The sequence below is a fragment of the Vidua macroura genome, chromosome 1 (assembly GCF_024509145.1).
Source record: "Vidua macroura isolate BioBank_ID:100142 chromosome 1, ASM2450914v1, whole genome shotgun sequence".
In the NCBI taxonomy this organism is placed as follows: Eukaryota; Metazoa; Chordata; class Aves; order Passeriformes; family Viduidae; genus Vidua; species Vidua macroura.
In genome coordinates, this window is record NC_071571.1 from 117074248 (window position 1) to 117101019 (window position 26772).

Sequence of the window (26772 nt, forward strand, 5' to 3'; positions counted from 1 at the left end):
AAGCCTGGAGACCTGGTGATGTTATCCTTATATGATACTTAAAGATCTGAAACATAAACATCTAAAATTAAACAGTATACTGTCTTCTTTTCCCTTCAATAACCATATTTAACTTCAGTTCTCAGGTTACGTAGAGCTCCAATAAACATTTTCTGCCCAACAGAATATTTGGGGCAAATCTTGTCTGTTGGTCTGGCATCTTGCCCAGCTCACAGCAACAAAGGGTAGGACCACGCTCTTCCAGGTTTCTGAGTCCACAGTATTCCTTCTGAATAGATAGGGCATGTACTTTGTGGGGCAAAACGCTAGACTTAGTCTTAGCTGGGTCTGGGGGAAGATGTGTGTGTGGGATGTGGCCTACCAGCCATCACATTTAGCCCCTGTCTCAGTCTTGGACCATACTTAGCCAAATTAAGCACCACAAGAAAATCTAAAAGTAAATACAACTCCATGCAGTCTTTCTGTGACAGAGATGATGGTGAAGGTTTGTATATGACCCTAAAACATAAATCAATGTTATGCTACTAGATTTACCTTGACAACAGAAAGCGAATAGTGTCATTATTCCAGCACTGAATATGTTTTATTTTCGTAAATTATAAATATTACTTTTTTTTCTCTCCACCTTCAGCCTTAAGAATGTGGTTTCACATTTCATTTAATGTTAAATGGTTCATTACATAGAGTAGCAACTTAGTTCTCTTATTATGGTGTTATCTTTCACTTTGTCAAAATATGTCTACTTGATAAGAAATCTGACAGAAGTTGCTTATGATGGGATCACTAACAGCCATCAGTTTCTCTCTAGCAAATGAAACTGTAACCATGGAAACGGCCTTTTTTTGCCAGAATGAAAATGAGACAGCACTCTGCTGCAGCCATTAGTAGAATACACAAATGTCCCTCAAGGCAAACATCTAAAGCAAATGGACTGCAAAGTAAGGAGCACTAATTTCTATTTATTTAGGATTTGTAAACCTAGCAGAGCAAGATATTAACAAAGGAACAAACAAAAGGAGGTTTAAAAAAAAAGATGTTTGTATTTTTTTTTCCATTTACAAAAGTCCTTATTTTAAATAAAAATGCTTTATTCTGGTCTTATAGCTATAAGCTTAAATAGTACTATAACAGTGCGTTTAAACAAGCCTGTGGCTTGACTGTGCCTGTTCTTTGCAGAAAATTATTTTTAAAAAATACACTAGAAGAATGGTTGGGATTTTTAAGCTTTTGGAAATACATATTTAAATGAAAAGGTATTAAAAATACTGAGTGTGAGACCTTTCTTTCCATGCTGTTTAATTTTCAAACAACCATGTTCATACTGATAAGATACACCAAGGCTGATAATAAGTCTATTCTAAACACTATCAGCAGTCAGCCGCAGCCTGTCAAAGACCTTTCAAGTGTCAGACTCTTCTTACTATCCTCTTTATTCAGTACTACGCCCCTCTTGCTACAAACTGCTTATTGAATGCAGAGATTCTTTTGACAGACTAAGATTAGGTGAGGGGGCTTAAACGGTCTACGATGTACATCAGTAAGATATATCTTAACTTGTTTGCCTTCTCCTTTCAAATCAAAAATCATAGTTACACTGGGAACAGCAATGTCTAGCTTCTGTTCTATTTCCAGCTCACTGAATAAAGCAAAGTTAAAATTTTCCACTAGGATAATTAGTTCGTTAACCAAAACTGTTTAGATATTTAATTCATAGCTAGCAATGGATTGGAATCATCATGCCAATTACTTACAGATACCTTGGGGTGCTTCAAATACCTGTATGCCTGTAAATATGACAAAGTGACATGCTGTGACAGTCACTTTCAGAGAGCTGTTTCCTATAGTGTGATTAGAAATACCCACCATTGTTCTCATATGTTTCACATGGGTCAGGGTCAAGGCATACTTATAGAAGTTGTTGCTTACTGCCAGTTTGTTGGTTGTAGATGTAAAAAAATAAGAACAGGCAATGACAGGATAGAAAAACTAACCTGAGGAAGTTTTGAGTCTAAAAGAAGTGTTTGAGCTTTTAGAAACTTGCAGTCCACAACCTTTATGGTTTTTCAAGCGTTAATCATGTTGGAAATGAACCAACTTGGGTAATTAAAATGACATGACTAATACCACTGCCTCACTGCTTATCTATCCTGTCTGCAAAATGCCACTAAAATATTCCCTTTTGAAATCAAAGATACATTTTAAAATAAACATAAAAAAGGAGAGGTGTCTTGGTTTTTGGTTTTGCTTGATATCGTCTTTTAATTGTCCTAAGCATATGTTCAGCCATATGTGTGAGTACATATGTATACTCACATAGATGCACACATAAAATAAAAATAGTTTATTAACATTGCAGGTAAGTCTGCAAAATGCTTTTTCAGTCTTAATTAGCTATCTTCCAGAGTAGATGCTTGCCTGGTAAAAAAAACAAGCAAACGAGCAAATCTTTATACATTGAAAAACTAGGAGGGTGGTAAGAATACACAAATAGCTTTATTTTCTTTATTCTACTATAAAAACATAGGACTTTACCGGTATTCTAAGGTAAAGAACACATATTCAGACAAAGTACTAGTTAAGTGCAGTGCTTGCTTATACTAGTAGATATAACAGCTAATTAAAATTGGCAAAATTTCCAAGTAAATAGGGCTGTTATTGGCTGCTGGAAGCTGACAGCTGGAGTTGCAATTCTCTTTAGTCCAGACATCAGAAAAAGCTTTAGCTGGATAATACTAACCTAGTCTGAAGCTCCATTTGAAGAAAAACAAAAAAAAGATCAGGTAGCACCTGAAATGTCTACCATGAAAATACATTTGATGTGAGAGGACAGAAAGTAGATGATGTATATCACCACATTCTCTGTATTTTTATTACATTTCAAATTCATTCACCTTTACCATCCCCTAATACAATATATTGTAGTTTAGGGTACAGGCAACATTTAGTGGTTGCCTATGACTTGTTATTTCTCTGCAAGATAGTGAATTATATTTATATAAAATTAAACAAATGTATGCAAATGTTATGATGTTTAAAGTAAATGTGACAGGGATATTCCATTGCTCAGATAGTTTGCTGTCCTGTATTATTGCCATGCATTCAGTGGAGCTTATGTACTGGATAATTTGCTTCTCTCCTCTCAAATGAGTAATTATATTGTCCCATAATCCTGAATTGATCCAGTCTTCTCAAGGCAACTAAACAGAGAAAATACCTCTCCTAGGCTTCTTCAGTATTCAATGAGATGAGAGAAGCTCATGTAGAGAAAGAAATCTCAATGATATCTTGGACATTCTTATTTTTCCCTTTGACCATACAGGGAGCTGTCAGCTGAGTTCAGGTAGTGCCCAAAATCAAGTGGAGAAGTTTCTGCAGAAGCAGAAGAAGTTGCCTCATATCCAGAAAAGAACAGATCAAATATTTTAAGTCAGTCTAAAAATGCACAGGCTTGCAGCACATTTTGTCACAGCAGCAGCATCACCATTGATATTGCTGCTACACCACCCCTTCTGTCGGAATAAAGGCAAGAGAAAGAGGAAAATGAGAAGGAAAAATTAGGTCACCTAGCAGGAAAAAGAGAAATAGCAATGTTCCTCTTAGCTGTATTATGACATTTTTGCCTCCTGATTTGACTCTGAAGTAATGCTGACTGTGCCAGGAGAGGCTGGTAGGGCTGGAGCTGCAGCAGCAGTCACAGTCCAGACCCAGCTCTGGGATCCATAACCTCCAGCAGGCACCTGCTATGCAGCAACCCAGCAACCACTCACTGCAGGACAGGTCAGAAAGAGCTGCTGGCATAACAAATTCAGCTTTACCTGTCTTCATTAACATACAGTGGGTTCTGTTCTTCCTCAAGTAAAATGGACAAGTTGAAATACATCTTAGGAAAGCTTCTAGATTGATTTTTTTCTCCAACAGATCATTCCACTCGGAACTGTATCTGACAATACTACAAATCACCATGGGTACAGTGCACTGCTATATATATGGTTATGTTGAAAAAAAACTTTTATATGGAGATATTGGCCTCTGGTTAGTTCAGTTATTTCTGTCCTGAAGAGATGGTTGTGTCTAGATGACAAAAAAAAAATTCACTTTCACAGCTACAGAGACAAGTTAATTTAAAACAGATAATTCTCCCTCACAGAGAAGTGATGAGAAAAGTTCCAGGTACCATGTGCTCTTCACATTCATAAATTACTAGTTTGCATTTTACTATTTTTCTTGGGCCTGATGCTGACCTCAGTGATGTCTGTAGTTGTTTGCTATTTGATTCTTATAATTTATTGTGAAAGAATTCTACTTTATAAAGTATAAAATCTTTTAAAAAGAAAGGATGTGAATATGTGTCCATGTTTCAAAGCACAGGATATTTGCCACTTTTAAAAAGTATCTTTTAAAAATCTGGTTACCCCTATCATTGGTCCATTGCCTTTGGAGCATATACATGCTAAATGACTCCAGTGTCTCAAGCTTCTTAGACAAATAGAAAACCACCTCTCTCCACTGCTCTAGAGAGAGACTGAACATTTAACTTCTTATTTTAAAGACTCACATTAGTCCGATGCCTAAAGCTAGGCAGTCTGAAAAGCAAACCTTGACAGAGTCAGATTCTTACTTTTTGACCCTTTCAAATAGCCCATTTTTCCCAGACTCAAGGACCAGGTTAAGAGCAAAGTTTTTGCTACATATATGTATGCAACTTCTTTAGTTTCAAATCTGATTTCAGTTTTTGTGTTGGCAAATCTTATCCTGGCTAAATACATAAGACAAGTATCTGCATCATCTGAACCATGAAGGTCATAAATTGCCACCAAAATGACTCATGTTCATTCATTTGCATACCATGACTACTTCAATGAGTGTAAGAGTATTCTGCTGACAGATTTTGTGTTTTTCATTATGTTTAGACATCTAATGGCACTTCAGGAGCTCTTCTGGCTGTTGTAGCTTGGAGTATTCTGTGCATCATGAAAGTCTTACATGTTTTCCACAACAGCTGAAAGCCCCTCCCCCTCTTCCCTCCCCCCCCCCTTCCCGTTATCAAATAAAGCAAAATTGTTAAGTTACCTGGACCTGCATAGAAAACACAAAGAGGAAGATTGATCACTAAATCTGGTAACTCCTAACTGCTTTACCACATGTATTTGGTCATAAGTTCCCTGACACAAACTAAACCTGGTTTCAAAACACTAGGATACAAACACATTGTTTCAATTGCTATGAGTATAATTTAATGTAATTTTAAAAACTTTTATATAATAAATTAAAGAAGTAATCATGTGAAAAAATCTAATTATAGAGGGAAAATAAGTCTGAAGATCTGCTAGTCTAAAATATCTCAGGTCTGTACAGTTTGATACCTAACATATATTTTAGTCCACAGTCAGCATGTCTGTAGGGATCTGATCAGGATAATCCTTGGTTTGCTTCAAATAAACCTCTGTTCTCCTGAACTGAGCTGTGCAATAGCTTTTTCCAAGAAACACTGCCAAGAAGGAGCACACTAACAGGGGTCAAGTCCAACCATGAACTTTATGAATTGTTTAGTTGCACATTAAAGGACAGCATCAAGTTCAGTTATAAGCTTTGAAATGATCTTATTTCTAGCCTGTGCAGGTGGATGTTTCCCTGTACATTTGATTCACTTGGTCAAGATTTAACCCATTGTCTCTTGCAGCTTTCCCTTATGCAAAAGTTTCTGCCTTATGCTTCTTATATTTCATGAGTGTTTTACAAAAAAAAAAAAAAAAAACCAAAAAAACCCCAAACAACTGGATAAAAATATGGAGACTGTTTAGGATGCAGGAATATTGCTACACACAAAGCTGATTCTTAGCTTTTTGACTGCAGCCCTAAGCTCAGGAGGGAGGCTCTTCTCCACAGGGCTCTTCTAAAGCAGAGAATCCTCTAGGTTCATAAGATGACACACAGGGTGTTTCAGGCTCAAACATAACAAAAGGAAGACTCTTGTTTTCTTTGCTGTTGATTCTTTCAACACCTTGAAGAATTATAACAGAGTTACCAATATTAGGGACTTGCAGTTACAGGTAGCTGAAATGTGTGGGATCTGCTTTGCCAATTTCTTCAAGCATGTACTCCAAAAGTAAGACCAAAGAATTCAATCTTTCAGTGCCTACTTCCACATTTTCAGTGCCATTACCTATCTACCTCAGAGATGCTAAATTCACCCTTGAAAAAAGCTCTAAAGCCAAGGTCCATCTGAATCTTCATAGAAGTTTCAGCACACTTGCTCCCTGAGCAAATTCAGCTTCACTTTCATATCATCCTTAGAGTACAAAACTGACCTCTTATGGTAGATGTGGAACCAAAAAAAACAGGATAACAGTCAAGACCTCATTACTAGAAATGAAAAAGGCAAAATCCAGTTTCTCTATAGTTAAAATTCATGTTCTGATTTATTCTACAACTTTACTGGGAATGTTGTGCCACGAAGTTTGCATGATAGCAAAGAGAGAAGAGCATGACCCGTGCAATACAAACTGGTGGGTGCTAGGCATGTTGTGATAGCACTGTAATCCCACAGTGCCTTAGTGTACTAAGCATATTCAGTGTGTCCATATAGACCTTATCCATGCAAGTTTTTTTTTTTTCCTCTTATGTAATTACTTATTTTCTTTTTTTTCCTGCTGTTAAACTTCTGGCAAAAGGAGGGATGTCAGGAACATGAGATCTATCAGGACTAGTCTGCTGCTTCCATCTACTGCTATTGCTGATGTATAATTCTTCCTTAGATAAGACATATTTTCTGGGCCAAATCTGCGTTAACATTTACAGAGCAGTAACACCAATGGTGGAAACTTAGATAAGCCTCTCATGTGCATCTAATGAAGCTGAAATGAGTATTGAGGCTTACAGGAATGTTGGAGGAGAGCTGTGTGACTGAATTTTTTTATCAGTTGGATAAAGAATAATTAATTGGAAAAATAATTTGAACATTTTTAATATTCCCAAAGTAAAGAGATCTGAGACTTTACTTTCAGATTGACCAAAATATTAAATATTCAGGGGAACATCTAAAAAGGTGCTAAATTTTTCTAAATGAAAAGTTGTTTTGAAATGAGAAAAATCAAAACATTTCACTTGAAAATGTCAGAGTGAAGTGTTTTGACTTCTTAAAATGTTTTTGCTGAAAAATGATAAATTATACATGAATTTTTGAATTGTTTCATCATCTCAAATATGCTTTTTAGTTAAAAGAAAGTTACAGCTCCCTCCATAGTGTTAGGAGGGAGTGTTATTTTTTTTAATATCATGTTGCTAGTCTAAGAAATCAAGTGTTTTCTCCCCAGTTTTTGGAATTTATTTTGTTTGAAATTTAATATATTTAATGATCATAAATCTCAAAGACTTGAACCATAGGGATGTGGAAGGAGTATATTTGACTTCACTGAAAAGAAGTACTTACAGTCATAGACACTTTAACACACGCGAACACACCCAAAGAGAGGGGCAATTTCTGCTCTAAGTTACAATAGCTTAGAACTGAATGATTAGTCTAAATTGGACTGAGTTCTTTCAGAATCCAAATTGTAAGACGTTTAGATCATTGTGCTTATTGGAAATTGTAGTTATTGAGAAAGCTGTGATAAATCATGGCATGACCTATTGAGTGCTCAACATCTGAATAATTACTGCAATGATTGTTGCAATGCTCTCTACTGTATTACATGATATAGTTTCTATGATATAAATTAAATACTGTCATAATGTTATATCTGTTTTCAAAGAGTTGTTTGGACTGCTAGGAAAATGAGGTAGCATTCAATTTAAGGTTTTAAGTTAAAATACAATTGAGATCAGTGATTATTAAAAATCATTACTCAGATTGAGCCTGTTATTTCCTCCTGTATTTCATAATTTATCTGATTTGTATGTGAGTAAAATCAAATCCTGAGAGGAATAATTTCTGATTAGATCATAGCTGTTATTTAGTATCTGTGGGGGACTTAATGCAATTGCTGCTAATTCTTGAAATTTGGCCAAGTGGTAGTTAACATCCTACAGATGAGTCAGAACAAAATACTTTCCATTGTCCCTGTACAAAATGTAAATACAAAGACTTATAAAATGTTATATACTCTTTTAGTTATAAAAAATATTTTATTTTTTAATCCTCTTTATTTAATACTTTTTTTTTCCATTATTGCCTATCGATGGTATTTCTTTGAATTGTTTCCAAAATTAGTTTAGATCAAACATTATGAAGTGTTACTGACTAATGTAGTTTTAAATTATAAGGAAATCTTTCCATTCTTTAAAAGCATTAGAAAGATAAATAGAAGCCATAGTACATTATTTATTTACATTCAATGTGAATTATACCTCAGGAGTGAATTTTCTGTCTCTTTGGATCTGATATAAAGCTATTTTTTATTTCAAACATAATTGCTTAAAACACAACTGTTTAATTGTAGAAAAGGAACTTTCTACCTTGTGAAGTCTTTGGGATATGATCTCTGCTCTGGTAAACGGCTACAAGTCAGTGAGGCTCCTCAATGTTCATTTATTTACATCAGCAGAAAATTTGGGGCTCACAAATAAATACTCCATAGGATCCAGCTGAAATGAATGATCAAAAGGCATATCATACTGAAATGAAATTTCAACATGTTTTTTGTTTTTCTGTTCTGAAATGGAAGAATGATTCAAAAGAAGTATCACATCAAGCATTGTGATGTGTTTGTGTTAGCTGACATTTTCCTGGCTATTTCAAATAGCTCTTAAACAACTGAAAAGAGCCTTCCTGTAACTCGCGTATATCAGATGTGCTGGGAAGACAAAAGCTTCCAGGCTGTAATCTGGACACTACTGAAATCTCTACACTCTCCCTTGAGTGTGAGTGTTATAAATAGTGGCTAACTGCAACTTGCAGACTTCAGAACAAGGTTTCATTTGCTAAGGACTTAGTGTGTGGGAGTGTTGTTCATACAAAGGTGCAAAAACCCCACAAGACAATTTAACAATAGCCTAACTGGTTCCCTTTGTTTAAACTATTCCCAGGAAGTGCAAACAGTCTGGATTTCTAACCAGAGCTTCAGAAGGACTGGAAGACATTTCTGGAAAAAGACATATGCCAACAGAGTTTAAAGCAAAGATGATAATGAGTTGAGGTTTAATTTGGCATTCTTTTAGCCTTCATGTCTCTTTCAGATCTCAGCATTACTTTCAGATTACTTGAACTTCATAGTACAGCTGTGTTGGTAGAACATTAAAAAAAAATCGTAAAAGGCTTCTATTAGACAATGGCAAAATTTTGGTTTTAAAAAGCATTACAGTTTGCTTCTCTTCAAGGTATATCCATTATGCTTATTGAAAGTATTTCTGTTTAACTTGATTACATTTACATTTACCTTTCTCTCAATATTTGGTTTTATTTTCCAGTAAATATTTCACCAACATGAAGATATTTCTGAATTATTCTGTGTTTCTATCAACAGAAATGCTAAATATAGTCTGCAGCAGTGGCTGCCTTCATTAATATGATTTCAAAACAAACATGATGCTCAGTGCATACTTTATTTCTGCTAGGAGACATCACATTCCTAATAAAACTCAAAACATAACTGAATGAAAATACAAGGAATTCAGAATTATTATTTATATTATACTCTTAATCATTATTACTTTTATTTTTCACCCGGCAGAAGAAAAAAAAAAATCATAGGACAGAGGATGACATTTGAAAAAAAAAATTCTCTATGAGCAGACTTTGTTGTCACAAGTGCTATTCTGCCAATAAGATCTTTAGGAGAATTCTGTTTGTATTACAACATGTACTATTCATCAGGAATTAGTAAATTCATCAAGGAAAAAACCCAAAGGATTCTTTGCTATAGATGTCTCTAGTACTTCTCAGGAAAAGTCTTGCTATTTTAGTCCATGGAAAACTTCTTTGTACTTAAAATGAATAAAGAGAAAGAAAGAAAAATATTTTTTTCCAAAGAGCACTAAGGAAGATGATGGATTAAAGCAGATGCAGACTGTTTGCGGTTATATAAGACTATTAGGTACCCTGCTTGTTCTGGCTTTTGTAATTTGTCCATGTCCTACTTTATATAACTCAATCCATTGTGAGCAAAAACATGAAATACTAGAATAGTTCATCTTTCATTTTGTCAGCAAATTAGAAGAAAAAAATATATAAAAACAAACACAACAGACATCATATTTGCTGAGTATAGAAGTGAGTATTTTTTTCATATCAAAGGAGTCTGAAAAGAACAGAAGGTTAAGAAGATTTCTTTTTACAATGAGCAGATGTGCTTGTTACTGTTGATGGACAAGCTTATCCATTTACATCAATTAATATCAACAGCAAGCACATCAATATGGAAGCTTGTCCTGACGCCTTGATTTTTTCCCATCTGACAGGTAATAGTAGGGCTGGGAAAATGTCACAACCATTTAGTCATGCTTCACTGGCTTTAACTAGTTCAGTGACAATGGGAATGCATCATTCTAAGATTCCTTATGATTCATAATGGTACTGCATTAGTCGGCTATTGCAGAGGATTTAAACTAGTCTTTGTCAATTAAGGGTTTAAGGTCAAATCCTCTTTATGGTTTTTTCATTCGTGCATTAAGTAAAAGCAAGTTAAAATATTTATGAATGGCACTGAAATGTAGAAACTTTCTTTAAGAACCTGTCTTTTCATATTGAGTCATAACTGAAACCAACAATGTTTGACAAAGAAACGCTATTTCATCACATGGCATGGCTTATCCCTCCCTTCTCTAAAGGCCTGAGCTACAATCTACTCCGTTTTGGCAGGAAAACTTCTGTGGTTAGGAACCTGAAATCATAAACATTTTAGGCACTGAGATGAAATTATGTCTCAGCACACATGCCAATGATCAAGATGACCTTAATATTGCTAAATAATTTTTTAAAATTTTTTGAATGCTCATCAAGCCAAGAAATGTTCAAAAACCAGAAGCGAACACTGAATATGGGTCAGTAAAAGCGAGGCAGGGTAAGGTCTCTGCTGCCCAGCAGGAAAACCATAACAAGGCCTGACGAGCCTGGGTAAGATGTGCTGTCCCTGTGGCTGCAGTGGGTGTCCAGCCCACCATCTGCAGGCTGTCCATTCTGGCTTCCTGGGGCCCACACGTCCTACTTTAAGGATGGTTCAGGGAGCAGGGACAAGGAAGAGTTGCAGTCTTCACCCCTGGAGCCTCACCTGCTGGTCAGCCCATTCAGCCCAGGGGGACCTCTGCATCTTCCCTTTGTTTCACAAATTGAAAACTGCTGAATATCCATATATTTTCTTCTTGAGGAGTAAGAAGTAATGGGACATCTTTTGTTTGTTTGTTTAGATGCTGCCTGTTTTCCATGGGTTGTACAGAAAAAGTTGCATGGGTAGCTGAAAGCACGTCATGTCCAATATAAGCATATTTTATTGTTATGCAACTTTTCAGCGCTTTGGGCTAGAAATGGCAACATGAATCTTTTTACATAGAGACACATACATGCACTTGCACAATTTCTCCACTCAAATATTTTTGACTGAGATATCCATGTTATTTTCAGATTGTTTCTTTTCTGCTTATACCTTGCCAAGGGAGTTATACATGAAGTAAGAGGGGATTCCATGTTCAGCTATAAGTCATTGATTTAACCCTTCTGTCATGAGAAAAGTAAAATCAGCTTGCTTCCAATATAGTTAAATGTTTAGTTATATATGAAACTAGATCTTTGGAAAGAATAGGAAATTACATTTTCTATAATCAATCAATCATCTGTGAAGTTTATTTAAAGTGACTCTTTTCTGATTACTTCTAGAAGAGATAAATAGAAAATTATTCATAAATAAATCAATATATTGATAAGGTGACAGCTGAGAGGTTGTGCTGTTCAGTGTAGATCATTTTACGAATGCCCGTGGAACAAGACAATGTTATCTAAATAAGCTTCTACTAATGGCATATGTATATTGGATCAACAGCCTCGTTAGAAATTCAATTGCAATAATTAAAATTTTCTAGTCATCTTATGACAACTATATGTAAAATATCAGCATGAAAAATACATGAATACTGAGGATATTTTTACTAATTCGTAAATTGCCACAATAGGTCATAAAAACAGATAATAGAGCTACATATACAGAGAACATTTTTTTATATACTTACCACCTATTAACTCTTAAGTAGCGCAAAGGTGCATGGTGATACCCCCATGGATCTGCCCCATCCCTGGAAGCCTTATTTTGTAGACATTAATCATATTCTTCATCACAGAACCTTGAAGAAATAGCTTTGTGCCCACTGCCAAGGTGATGGGCAAATAGCAGAATATTTTGTATGAGGAAACATGAGAGAGATGTTCAGTCCATAGGGAAAGGTATTTCTTGGGACAGCATGAAAGTCTGTGAGAAACAAATGTGGAGGAGGTTCCAGAAATTATCTCCCTAAATCATGAAGATGGTGGATTTTGTGTGTCCAAATCCTTAGTATGGCTCTGAGAGGAAAAAAGAAGGCTTTGAAACCTCTTAAACATTATTAATTTCCCCTTTTCTTCCTCATTCTGAGAAACACCTTTTTCTAGCATCCTAAATTTATTTGGCTAAGGGGAGAAAGAATAAGTCATTAAAATATTGAGCCTGAATGTTTTTAACCAGATCACTTAGTGCTCTATTCTTTGATCACAAATTTCATCAGATTCCTTATGTGAAAAAGTTTGGTTTTTTCCAAAGATTAAAATGGCAGTTTTAAGAGAAATAAAAATTTACATTAAGAAACTTCAATTTTTCTGAAAGTTCACTTTTCAATATAAAGACCTCTGCAACACTGTTAAGAAAAGCTCTCAGAAAAGTTAAGATATGAATCCTATCTCAAAGTAGTTAAAAGATTACATATTGAACTTACTGGAAATCTCTTTATCAAAATCTGGAATAATTGGGGCCTTTTTTCTTTTCATGTTAGTTGTTTGTGGTTTTTTTGTTGTTGTTTTTTTTTTTTTTAATTAGGCTATTTGGTGGTCTTGATGTTAAGAAACTTAGTTCTTTACATTTCAAAAAAAATCCTCTTATAACACACTATATATATCAAGAGTATATCTCACAAAGACAGCAAACTGAGAAAATAAGTATTAAAATGAAGTTAGTGTAAGTTTCTTGAGATGCTTTAAGAAGTTCTCTCCTGTTACTATGAAATTTTTGGGGCAGTTTTTGAGAACTAGACAGGAGCCAGCATAACAGTGATAGTGAGCAAAAATAGTGAATATAGATCCATGCTAATTCCTGTTTTATAAGGTGATCACCCTGCAAGAGCTCCTTTAAGCATGGTGCTTGGTAATTAGAGGGAAGTTGAAAGAGGTGTAGTAGAGAGCTCTTAGGTTTCTGAGGCATCCAAGGGAAAAAAAATAAAATAGAGAAATAAAATGCACTGAAACCACAGGATTCAGGCATAGGTATTGCCCAAGAGATTTTTAAGCACAAGGTGCCGAAAAGACACAGACAAATAAAGGGCAGGTTTTGTGCATTTGGTCCACTGTAAGAATTTATTTCTGTTCAAAATTTCAATTCTGATACCTACTAATACCTTGATTTGCTTCACTCTGACATATTAAGGAGATATTGGAGGATACATATTTGGTCTAGAAAGGGTAGCCCTATGATTGGTAGTCAGCACTGATACTTCTATAGAAACTAGGCTGTTTTTCCCTTAGATGAACTGACCTCACCAACATCATTGGCCAACTTTCAGCACAAGCCCAGATGCCAAGCAGCTATTGCTAAGCAGTGTCAGTGTGTGTGGCCAGTAAGACCTCTGCTTTGGCAGCACAGGTCTCCTGGAAGCAATTTTCTTCCATTTCCCTAAGAAAGCAAATCTGCTGCTCTTGAGGTGCTGCAGAAGCATCTTGAAATGATCATGTGATCTGTTCTACAAGCCAGAAGAGGTGTTTCTTCAAGGCCTTTTTTAAACTGAGATATGCTGCTGCTTGCTCAAACCCTCCCACATATAGATGAGGACATAATATAGGGCTATGTCTCATTATGCAACCTACCTCCCACACACACGTTCTAAAAGAAAGCACTGAACAGCTGCATAGCACTCCTTGGGGCATGAATAGAGTCTTTAATACCAACTCTGAAATGAGAGTGATCAGTGCTGTTGTTGGCACATGCAGCACCTGAGCATTCACAGCTCAGTTCAATGCAGCTGATGGAGCATCCTGATTTCTGAGGGGAAAGAGCTGCCAGATTTCCTCATAGGATGCTCCATAGTGACTTATGGTCTGGGCATTACTAAACCTTGTGCATGGAACTTAGATTCATGCTGACTATGGAATCAATGTCACTACTTCATTAATTAGCAGCTTATTGTGCTTGTTTTGCAAGAATAAAATACCAGGGGCGATGCTACAAGTTAGAATAACTAGGATGCTACTGGGATGCCACTGGCAGTACCAGAGTGGTGAGTGAGAGCTTTGCCTGACCCACTCAACAGGCAGAGCCCTGCAAATAGCAGTCATGAGATGTCTGCATCACACACTGAAGAGAAGCGTGCTGTTGTAGATGGATATGCTCTCTGACAGCTTAGAAAGAAAAAAGAGAAAGAGATTTAGTTGTAAGCAAGGACAGTATACTGGAAAATTAGTCCTATTTATATTCCTTAGCAAACTGAGCACTTTACCCACCCTGTCAGGATGACTGCCTGACCCCAAAAATCTCAGCTGAAGGAGGAGGACTGTAGAGGCTAGTAACAGGCAGTGTGAAAAATTAATACTTACAGCTCATAGCTTATTGCAACAGGATTATTTATTTATTTAGATTCCTGCAAATGTGAAAAAGCAACTTCTCCATATGGCCTAAATGCCATTGATGTAATCTGAAAATACCTCCTGATAGAGCAATTTAAGAAGCATCTCTTCACATACTGATCCTCCCTCCCTGCTCGATCAATGCTCTGCTTTTACAATGGCTATTGTATACCCCCATTTTCAAACAGAGTGAAAAAAGATGAGCCTTGCAATATGCCCTACAGGTCAAATTCAGGTTATATTAAGTCAGAGAAGGGGAGGAATCCATTTCAATGCTAGTGAGGAGTGGATCTATTTATAAGGCCTTTTTAAACCCTTGCTTCATTTCACACCATGTATGACAGCTGATTTTCTCCAGCCCAAATGACTACGGCTGCTGGAGTATCATCTTCTGAGGCAAATTAGTCTATAGCCTTCTTATTCCTAGAAACAGAATAAATAAAACAAATGAACAAGGCAAAAGTGAAAGAGAACTGAAGAAAACATCAGCAGATTTTCCTCTAGTCAGCACAATGTGTTATGGTTTTATTTCTGTTGCTATTACAAAAGTTGTGACATTCTTTCAAGATGTCTAGTGTGGCCTTTAGCATTGGGATTTTTTTCAGTATTCCAGCAAATAAGAATGTTTGGAAAAATGTCCTGCCTTAGTGTTCTGTTCTAGTGGTAGGAAACAGTATTTGTGGGAACCAGGCTACACATTTCAAAAACTTATACAAGTGTGGGTTCTCACATTTCTTAAGTACCAAAACTCCAACCTTTGCTATCTGAAGATCTAGCTTTTGTAAATACTTAAGCACATGATCAACAGTGATTTCACTAGTAAACACACACCTCTTAGGGTTTTTCAGGGTTAACCATCTCTGTACAAAAATTATTTTCACATACATTTCACTATACATTATTTTCACCATGCATTATTATTTTATACTCGCTTTCCCTACCAAATATCTATCAGTTTTAGTGAAACAAATTATGATATGCAAATCGATCTCCACTTTTTATATTGCATTAAACAAAAAGGCCATTTAACAGTGCCCAAATACAAGACTTGTTTCTTGCATAAGCTATGAAATATCTTCAGTTTGAGTAGTAACACAGGATCAACTCTTTGCCTTGCTAAAAAAGAAGCTTTTGGAACCTGCCGAATAAATTGCCTTGTGGTTAAAATTGTTAGATAAATTAGTTTTTAGAGAAGCTATTATAACGTGAAGCTTTTAAATCATCTTCTCAGATAATATCGCAGGAGCTCTGACCACTATCCTGGATTGCCCTTTGCTCAAGAAACAGCTATCCTTGTATTAGAGAAGAACACTGAAATTATGAAGGTAATTTCCAGTCAAGGAGTACCTGGCAGAGAAGGAGAAGAGGTGTTTGGCTTTGATTTATTTTTCATATCACAAATATGTACATATTTATCTGAATTACATAGAGTAAATACCTGTCTGTGGAAAGGGTAGAGCATTTCTGCAAATCAGAACCAAAACTTTTTGCTGTTACACTTTGGAACACTCAGTGCTCTGGGAATGGCTTTCTACTACAAAGGTCTGATGGCTATGTGCTGTTGAGTGCTAGTCTGGTGTAATAAGGAGTCAGAGTGACCTAGCTTTTCTCAGAGAAGTGGCAATAAACTCTGTACTCACTCATGCTGCCACAAATATGGCACTTCTCATATATTTCCTAATGAGAAAATCACAACAGAACTTCTTCAGGAATTAGCAAATTGTAACTAGAAGTTTTAAAATATTTATGAACGCCTTTTTTTCTGATTGTGAATCAGTTAAAGGTGTTTTGTCCTCTGTATGACTCACCAAGACATCCTAGAGAGGACAAGATGTACCCTAGTGGTGAGTTTTCCCTAAATGCAGCAATCTAAAATATGTGTCTCCGTTACAAGATAGTTGTCTATGTTCTTTCTATGGGCAGTGGAGAAAGCACCATAGCTCAAAAAGAGTATTTATCTTAGATGCCTGTCTTAAATTTGGTGAAACATGGAAATCCCTATATCTGTCTACCAATTACGGAGGTAGGCAAGAGTTTTCAATAGGTACAATTAGGAGAACAACTTATATATTTTAAAATTTCAATATAATATCTCATAAATTACTAGAAGCAATTACAAGCTGTTAAAAAAAGTAGAGGTACTGACAAGGCGCAGAATACATACACGTGATTCCTCTTGCTTTATAGTTACAAAAAAATACTAAAGTGCATAAGAATAAATAAACCTTGTAGGGTTAAAAAATGGGTTTTTTTAGTATCAGGGAAGTGAGATTTTTCTTATTTAGTTTGGCAAATAGCTGGACAGTGTGTTACGACAACACTGTTTGTTCTCAGTTCTGAAGGAGTATTTTCAAACTGTTCCAGCACTTACAAGAAGCCACTTATCACCACACTGAAGAATTATTGAAATGCTTGTCTTTACTTAGAACTCTTTGTTAAGGACTTTCATATACTTAACTTTTGTAATCCTTGATGCTGCCACTGGAGATGTTTGTTGAATGGCTTGTGCAAGTCCCTTCACATCTGCTTGCCCCATGTCCATGTCTTGAGTGTAAGAGCAGTTACTATTTCTTTCAAATGTTTTGATTTTTATGTATGAAATGTAGTACACCATGAGTAAACTGTAAAAAGAATTTGCAGGAGTATTTTTGTTAGCACCATTGTGATTATCTATAGCATTGGACTTCTAAACCCCCATGCTAACATTGTCTAGAGAGGATGGGTGTAGCATTTCCATTCTAAAAATCATTTTAAATAGATGAAAAAATTCCATTTGTTGGCCAGAGTTTGAAAGTTTTCAAAGCTAGAACATCTTTCTTTGAGTAGGCCATTGAGGTGGATTACAACCTCACAGAGTTACTTTCCCCTCACATACACAGATCAGTGTGTGAATAGGCACAGGTATTACTGAATAACTGGAAGGTGATTTGGTAGATGTTTACAACAGATCCAATTTTTATAGCAATGGCAAGAAGCAAAGGGAGCACTATTGCACTCTTTATGCTGATATCAAGTTTCACTGACTACCCTGTATTGTACTACAGGTACAGTAGTTTTCACTTCCAGAAACTGGGAATAATTCCAGAGGAATGCATCTGGATAACATTTGCCTGTTACCCTCCCCAGAAAAGAATTAGTCACCAAGGGCCCTATTCATAAAAACTAATTCAGGCCCTTTCCACATGAATATCACGTCTTTATGTGGAAAAAGTGTGGTGTGTGCTTTTATTTCTACATAAAGAATCCTTTTCTGTGATTAATGGAGTTATTTCCCCCTGTCTGTAAATGGGCACCTCCCTGATTTGTTAAAGAGGAGATTGAAGCCCATAGCAGAAGTGGGAGTGGGATGAAGAAAAAACTCCCAGCTTTTAAGGGTATAAATTAATGGTGTTTGAAAATGGTTACAGTATAAATTATTTGGCTGCTTGAGCAACAGAGTTCTTGAAAATGTAGAGGGAAAAGTGGTCAGTCCTTCCTGAACACAGAGATTTTTATGAACTGGCATAACATTTTTCTTAAGGTTTACAGTTTCCTATTAACTTCCCAGTGTTGAGGAAGCCAAACCTTCCACTCTGTTTTGTGTTTCACAAAGTCCTGCTTCTAGCAGCAATGAGTTAATCATAATCGTGTGTTAGCTTTAATCAGCCCACAAGGTTGATAAATTGGATTGATTGGAATCACATCGTTAGCATGTGAATTTTGGTGGAATTTTAATAGCCACCAGGGGTGCGCAAGATTTATGGCAGAGTCGGCTTATGATTTTCTTTTGGTTGAATGCTCATTTTAATGTCCCGTAACATACACTAGACCTTGCCTACTGTTCAATTTGTGCTGTGACAAAGGGTTTCAACATACTGTAAGTTCAGATCATTACATTTCATGTGTGATACAGTATACAACTAAAATATTATGTTTTACTTCAATCACTCCAGGGAAAAGTATAGTTTTATTGAAGACATTTAATGCAGTTACGACTACAGCTGCAGAACACTTGAATGAGCCTCACATGGCAGTGAATATTTCTGGGTTTTGATGGATATAGTCCCCATCTTGGTTTTACCAAGAAAATATTTAGAGAAATTTGGGTAGGAGTCTCTTGGATGTTTATGATACTCCCCAGTGTCAGTGAAATGAAATGTATTACATGCATTAAAGTTTTGAGAAATGCAATGGAAAGGACAAAAGAACCCAAGTTTGAGTTAGTGGTTTAGACTGTGTGAGTGTACTGATTGGATGTTCCGACTGAAGATGACAAGGAGGGAAAAACAGACTATCAGTGCTAACTTGATCCATATGATAAACTCTGATGCCAGTAGATAGAAATAATGAGATAATGTAACCCATGTGAAACATGGAGAAACAAAATGTTTCCTGTCATAAGACCTAAGCCTTCAACTTGTTATGCAGTGATGTGTACCCCTTGCCTATAAATTAGATGTGTCTGTCAAATTATGATCACTCTCCAGATTTTACATAAAGCATAACAAAATTCTCAACTGTAAAATTTCCATTCATTTACGGACAGTATAGCAAAATGGCACCAATGTCTTCTCCATTGTCCTATTTACTGTGGAGCTAACATTTCTTGTAACAAAATATGTGAAAATACCAAATATCACACCAGACTTTTCTTCATGCGTCATTTTCTTTTTTGGTTCGGATTTTTTTAATGGAGCGGGAATGTTTGGTTTTGGGAGTTTTTTTGTTTGTTGTTGGGTTTTTGTTATTGCTACTGGTTTTTGGCATAGTTTTACAATATTATAGCCTCAGATTACTTTTCATACAGTTAGGACTTTGATTGCAGGAAAAAAATAATTTAGAAACAAAGGATCCTGAGAACTAAAATTCCTGAGTCATCCAATCCACTACAAAGATCAGCACTGCCACAGGGCAAAAGCCACAGATCTAAGAAAATTAGAGACTGTACTGGTTTTTCAGTGCTTTGCTTTTTTTTCCCTTCCTCTGATAAACTAAGCAATTGACTGCACTTGCAATTGACTATTAGCAGTCTTTTCAGGTGTTAGAACCAAGTGTTCCTTATTTTGGCATCCATTTGTCCATTGACCATTAAGCAACATAATTTAGAAGTACAGTCAGTTATCACTGTTTTGCTGGAAGAATGGCTCTCTGAACTTACGTTTCTGATTGCACAGAGGCTCCATACTGGAGGGCATGTTTAGTGATCATTTTGTAATGGTATAAAAACATTAGAAACACAGAAATAAATGGAGCATTCTTGGGCAAATTAGATTAGCTTGAGCTCTTTCCACATGTGATTGGGGATGATCTAATTGGCCTGTGGCATTAAGTAAGTTATACTGAGTGTTTGAATATAATGCATGCATGTTTGCAATAATAAATGCATTAGAAGCATTTTTATTGTTGGTCTCTCTCTTAACATACTTCCTGTTAGCATGAGCTGCACAGTACTTGCCATGGCGAAATGAAATACTGCTTCATACCAGTGTAAACTATTCTCCTCTGCCTGCAATTTTACCTCTTCTTGAGACCTCTTCCTAATCAAAGGACTGATCCTTCAAAGCAGAACATTACGGAGGAGCAGCAGCTACATAGTACTGCACTGCTATTGAGGAGTTTCCGTGGCACATTTTAAAAAGTTATAATCATTAAACGTTTGCTATCACTGATAATAGATAGATAGATAGATAGATAGATAGATAGATAGATAGATAGACAGATAGATTATTGGCTTCTTTCTACATTGGCTGGCTTCACACACAGATCATCTGAATTTAAGTCCTGGTCACACTTGGACATGTCAGTGAATGAGCAAAGAGCACCCTTCCACAGCAAAGAGACAAGGTAGTCTTTACAATAACATGACTGGTTTGTATGGATCTGTTTATAACAAGAAGTTTAAAGTCAGGCAGCCTTACTCTGCTAGCTTTGTATATTGCAGAGAGCCTTAGAATAGCTACCACACATGAATTCATGACCCCACAGACTTCTTTGGAGTTTACCCAGTGAGGACAGAATTTCCCTCTGCAATTTACAGTGACTGAAATACAATTTGTGAAGACATCAATTAGATCCTCTGAGGACTAAAAAAAACCACTGGGGTTTGTTTCCAGAATAGAAAATAATAACTTCTAATAGGCCAGTTTTTTTATTACCCTGGAAAACCATTCATCTACCACTTTTTATAATGTTCTTCTGATGATCGTGAACACAAACAACTCTAAATAGATGGAAGGATGACAAGCAAGAAGGCCATGGGCAACATTAGACACAGAATATGTTTGCTCTAGAATTCTTCCCTTTTAGCCAATAAATTTAATTTTCTGTTGAAATGATGTAAAATAGTTGGCAGTATCATCTTGAGTATATACTGTTATAATAGTATTTTTGAGCAGGAGAAACTAGCATCCAGGGATAAAAAATGAGCTTCCCATATTAACCTTCTCCAGCTGTTCTCTATACCCCTACATTTCATTCATCAACATTATCTGCTCCATATAAACAATCAGCTGTGACTGAGCGACTCCAACGAAGTTACAACAGGGATGAATTTGGCTGTTAGTTACAGAGAGCTTTCACTGACAGTGACTTCAAGCCTCAGAACAATTTTCTAGGCATTGGGAAATCTCAGGTTCATGATTACAGTTTGGCCTGCTATAAAGAGAAAACAAATCAAAAAGCCCAGTTCTACACCACCACAGATGTCTTGGTCCTGACTGCTAAATTATGTCTCCTGTAAAAAAAATATTTCTGAAAATTTGTGTTAATCAAATGCATAAGCAGATACAACAACAACAACAACACAAGAAAAAGCCCCTTAAAAAAAAAAAAAGGTTGCATTTCTCACCTCTAAAACCCCTAGAAAAGTATTAATGCAGAATTTATTCATTTATCCAATTCTGTTTACTTCTCCACTACTGGTTTTACTTTTTACTTTCATTAAAGACTCTATTGCCCCTATTAGTAATAAAGATCAGTGCATTTATCATCACAAATATGAGAAGCTTTCTGCATGTCTGACCTGAAGGAAATTGCTTACTCATTGTAAGGAATTATCCACACAGCACCAGCTCGCAGAGACAGTACACTTTGCATTTCCCCTCTGCTGTACTTTGTGCGTATGTGCAACATAATTTGAGTGGGAGAGGAAACTTCCTCTGAAATGGTATCTAACTGCCAAAATATACAGAAACTTTCAAAAAGGAATACCTCCCAAAACAGCTAATACAGCCCTAGCCAACCAGACGTTTGTTTAATATAGTTAGACTGCTCTTCATCTGCATTCATCATTTGTATCCCTTCTGACCCAAAGGTAGCCACTGGGGGCTGGGAGGGAAGTAAGAGGTTTGAAATTTGCTTCCTCCTCAGGTTAGGACTTGCATTTCTGTGCATAGTGCCATCTGTTTGTTCAGGGTCAAGCCTCTGCAGACAGCAGGGATGAAGCAAGGGGAGCCAATTTATCTCTTCCTTTTTCCAAGACTTTTCTTGAAGAGGTCTTGCCCAGAAGTTCTTCCGGTCCTAGCTGTTCCTCAGGTTTCTGCTTTGTGTCTGTGAGGCTTCCTGTTGATTGTTCTGCATTCTTCTGCAGTGTATCTGCTCTGCCCTTTTACATCCAACCCCTCACACCCACCACCACCTCCTTCACAGTAAAATGGGGAATTCCCCTTCCAACAGAGGTCACTCCCTTAGTCAACTTACATGAGGCTTGTTCAGAATGATGAATTCCTGTTGTTTGTACTACTGAGAAAATTTACTCATCTGTTATATTTATTATGGAGAAAACATATTATATTGTGTGCACTAGCTTCGAAAGGTTTCATCAAGCCTGAATGCCACTATACTAGGCCAAATCACAGCCAGAAAAGGATATACTTTTTTTTTCCTGTGTGGGTTTGACCCCCATCTCCAATCCAAGTTCTTATCCACAGATTTTGAAGGAATACAGCTAAGATTCTTCACAAAATTTTCTCCCTTATGGCTGTTACTGGTAATCTTACTTATCTGAGAGGAGTTTTCTTAAGAGAAAACATAAGACAGGTACATGTGCTTAGACCTAGAACTTGTTTCTAGCACAATCTCTCTGTTTGCTTTATCTCCATAGTGTATGTCTCTGCTCCTGCTCCTAAGTGTTTCGGGCTTTTTGGGAGCATGATCCTTATCTCTGTGCAGTACAATTCAGATTGCTCTAGAATAGTAAAAAAAGGTCTCATCTCAAACCTTGGCTTTGTCATAGATATAGTTTCTTCTTTGCAACTGTCCTACATTCTCATTTATATTCTCATACAAACAAGAATCAGGTCTTAATTTTCTAATGTGATTTGACATTGAAAGAACACTTCACATCAAAGATCTAAATTGGCTGCTTTTGAATTCAATTCTGAATTAAATGGAAAGAGGCTTCGTCTCTTGGTATAAATCTCTAATGGTATCTGGCCTTGCTGACATTTACAGGACTGCTGCTCTATATTTTCACTGATACAAGCACTCTCTCTGGGGAAAACACCATCAAACTGCAGCTCTTCTGGCAGCTTTCTTCGGTCAAATTTCTTTGCATCCACTTCCCTTCTTATTATTTTGAAGTGGAAATCCCATGGCTGTAAACTTGAAAACACATTATATCAAGTCAAATCATGACTGTAGTTACTGGATTTTTCTAGCTCTGGTGTTTCTGTGTCTAATTTAAACTTCATGTCTCACTTTCTGCTTGATCAGAAATTTTCTCACCAGAAAGAAAGGCAGAAAACTAGCTAGCTTTGCCTACTTTATTTTCATTTCAAAATAAAATTATTCAGGGAAAAAGAAAAAAAGAAAGAACAGTATGCCCATTTTCCTTTTTTCCAGTTTAACATAAGAGTGCAGTGCAATGCCCAGCTCCAGATATCTGGTTTGAGTCTACAGAGGCTCCAGATGGTGATTCAAAGCACTTACACAAAGAGCCTGTATTGACTGCATGTGAATGCTGCTCAGGTATGAAACAGAGATTCAGGAATAGAGGGACTGCACACCAAAATATATCACTTGCCCATCTATCCAACTTTCCATTTCCAGTAGTAACCATATCAGATCCTTCAGCTGATTCTTATCTAAACACAGGAAATCCTGAGGTAAATTGTTGGGAAAAAAATTATGTAGCAACAAGAGTTTCTTAATTAATCTTCAATGAATGTTGAGGGTTTGGATAGCTTTATCTATTAAATCTTAGCTTTAGGTGCTGAGTACTTATATAAAGTTGTTACACGTTCAGCCTTATGTGGATTTGGCAAGCTTTTCTAAAAAATATGCAGCAATGTGTTCAAAGGGCCCATTGTGCATTCTCCGAAAAGGATTTCATTTTATTAATGTAAAACTCACTGCATTCCAGATTCTGTGTACAACTTGTTCAAGCTCCTTTCAGGCCTATCAGTCTCTGTCAGTCTGTAAAGGCTGAAACTCTTATCTTTGTGAAAGCTGGAGTGCAGGTAAGTACAGGACTGTTTCATAATCAGGTCACAAAGTACCTGTGCTTTGTTTGTGGGTTTGTTTTTATTATTTCTGAAGGGTTTTGCTCTTTTCAAAAGAAATTATTCTAGTGCTGTCAAGGCAGAACCATGTTCTCAATTTTATTACCTTTCCAACTATTAGAGAATTTGAGGATTCAGCAATATTTTCTTTTCTTCCAGCTTTCACGGTTGTTCATTCTGTGGAGGTTGTTTATGAATGAAGAAGAGTTATAAAAGGAGGCTGATAAAGCCTCACTAAAATCATTATCAGCAACTACTCCCTGGGTTTGGGAGTACAATAAATGAATAGAGCATTCTGCACTTGAATGCTGCTCATCTTATATAACAAATAAGCTTTTACCAAAGTGCCAAAACTTCTCCCCTGAATATTAGTCAGTCTTAAGATGTATCAAAATTTAAAATAACTTATTCAACAGACACATTACTTGTTCTGATTTGTTTAAAGCAAGTTTGCATGAAATGTAAAATGTGACTTCTGTTGAGCTATACTTATCCTCCCCTGCAAGAGATTTTAATGGTTGTTTTAGGATTAAAAATTAATTCAAGGTCCCTGGGCTAAATTCTGATCTCACATTTCACCAATGTCAAGCATTACCTGGCAAAGAATGAAGTGTCTCTGGGTTATATCAGTAAAGTAGGTGTGCAAATTTGGGGCCCAAGTTACTATGACAATAATTTCTTTTTACTCTGCAAATATTTATAGACAGTTTCTAATGTTCTTGGCGCATATTTTCTACGTTTGTTCCAAGGTAAAATGTAATAATTTCACTGAAAAAACACACATTTTGAGGCAAATACAAAAGTTGATTTCTCTACTCAAAGATTTGCATTCAGAAGTATCTTCGTTTTAACAGGACAGCAAGCTTCTATCAACAACAACAAAAAATATTTTGCCAGTGCTAAACAGTGAGTGACTGCACAGCTCCCACTGAAATGCTACAGCAGTTAGTTGCATAGGCAAAGACTATTGGGCTCCTCTGAAATCTTTAGGCTTAATCTACTAGTTTTTATTGACAATTCTACTTCCATCAGTCTTGCTAACAGTGAACTGAAAACATTTTTCCATATTCTTGATTTTTTTCATACTGTTTATTTTGTCATTAGTTTTGCCACATAAGAACACAATTACAGTAAAGATTAAAACAAAAATATTTTTTCCTAGATTCATGAAATTTCATCATAAAAACAAGGTTTTTACAATTAAACTTTTTTGGGAACTTTATTTTAATTTTTTTCTGTGTTCTTTAGTAGGAGCAGTGAGTGAATTTATTCAGTTTGACTCAGTTTACTACAATGTCTGCATTTTACTTGTGGCAAAACCAAATGGTTTTGCTTTCCTTTTTTGATGGACTATATGTATTTTCACACAACACCCACTAAAAAAAAACAGCATTTATCCTATATTTACTCAGATGAGCAAATTTAATTTATTTAGCATACATCATCAATCAAAAAGGTTTGTGACACATTTCCAAGACTGCCTTGATAAAACATTCTCTGTAAATCTCAAGTATTACTTCAATCAGCAGTTATATTATTTTCCAATGTGTAAATATAAATCACAATGAGACTGCACCCTGAAACATGGAAAAATGGGTGGTGAGGCACTGGAACAGGTTGCCCAGAGAAATTGTGGATGCCCCATCCCTGAAAATGTTCACAGCCAGGCTGGATGGGACTTTGAGCAACCTGGTCTACTAAAAGGTGTCCTTGTCCACAACAGGGGGATTGGAATTGGATGTCTTTAAGGTCCCTTCTGGCTCAAGCAATTCTGTGACTCTATAATTCTGAGATTAGATGAAAAAAAAAAAAAAAAAAGAGAAGGTTAAATTATTTAGAGTTAAAGCCCTGGATCCAGGTGTCTCTGGCTTTGGTATACTGGAGAGATCAGTCATAGTTTTTAACAGATCTCTTCTTAATTTTTGAACAAAAAACTGGAGTGGAATTTAGGCTCCTTGGGGTTGTTTGGGGGGGTTTTGTGGGAAGTGGGGGTTGTATTATTTTATTTATATTCAAAAAATTGGGTTAGGGATATAATAGAAAATAAAATGTCTTCGGTGATGGGGCATTTGTAATCTAAGTAAAAAAATGAGAAAAAAAGACAACAATATGACAGAGTAGAAATCAGATATTTTGTAGAGTAATCTACAGGGCAATGACACATAGCTATTGTTCTTTACGGCCTTATTTTTTAACAGCTCTTTGTGGAAAGGCCTGGAGTTTCAGGTCACAGGGAAAAACCTCCTGTTTTAAAGAAAGCTTAAAATCGCAGATCTGAGTGCTTTATCATAGATCAACTCATATAACAAATCCTATAGTATTTCTACCATCATTTAATGATGGGATTAAACATGATGGCCTGGATGGTTCTTTGTCTCAAGGAGACCATAAATCATAAGTCTTTCAAACTTGGAAGAGGAACGATCCCTCCCCACAACCTCTGATTTTCACAGACATTTCATAGTCTCTGGCCCTCTGCTAGAGACATGTTAGATAGACCTTTGA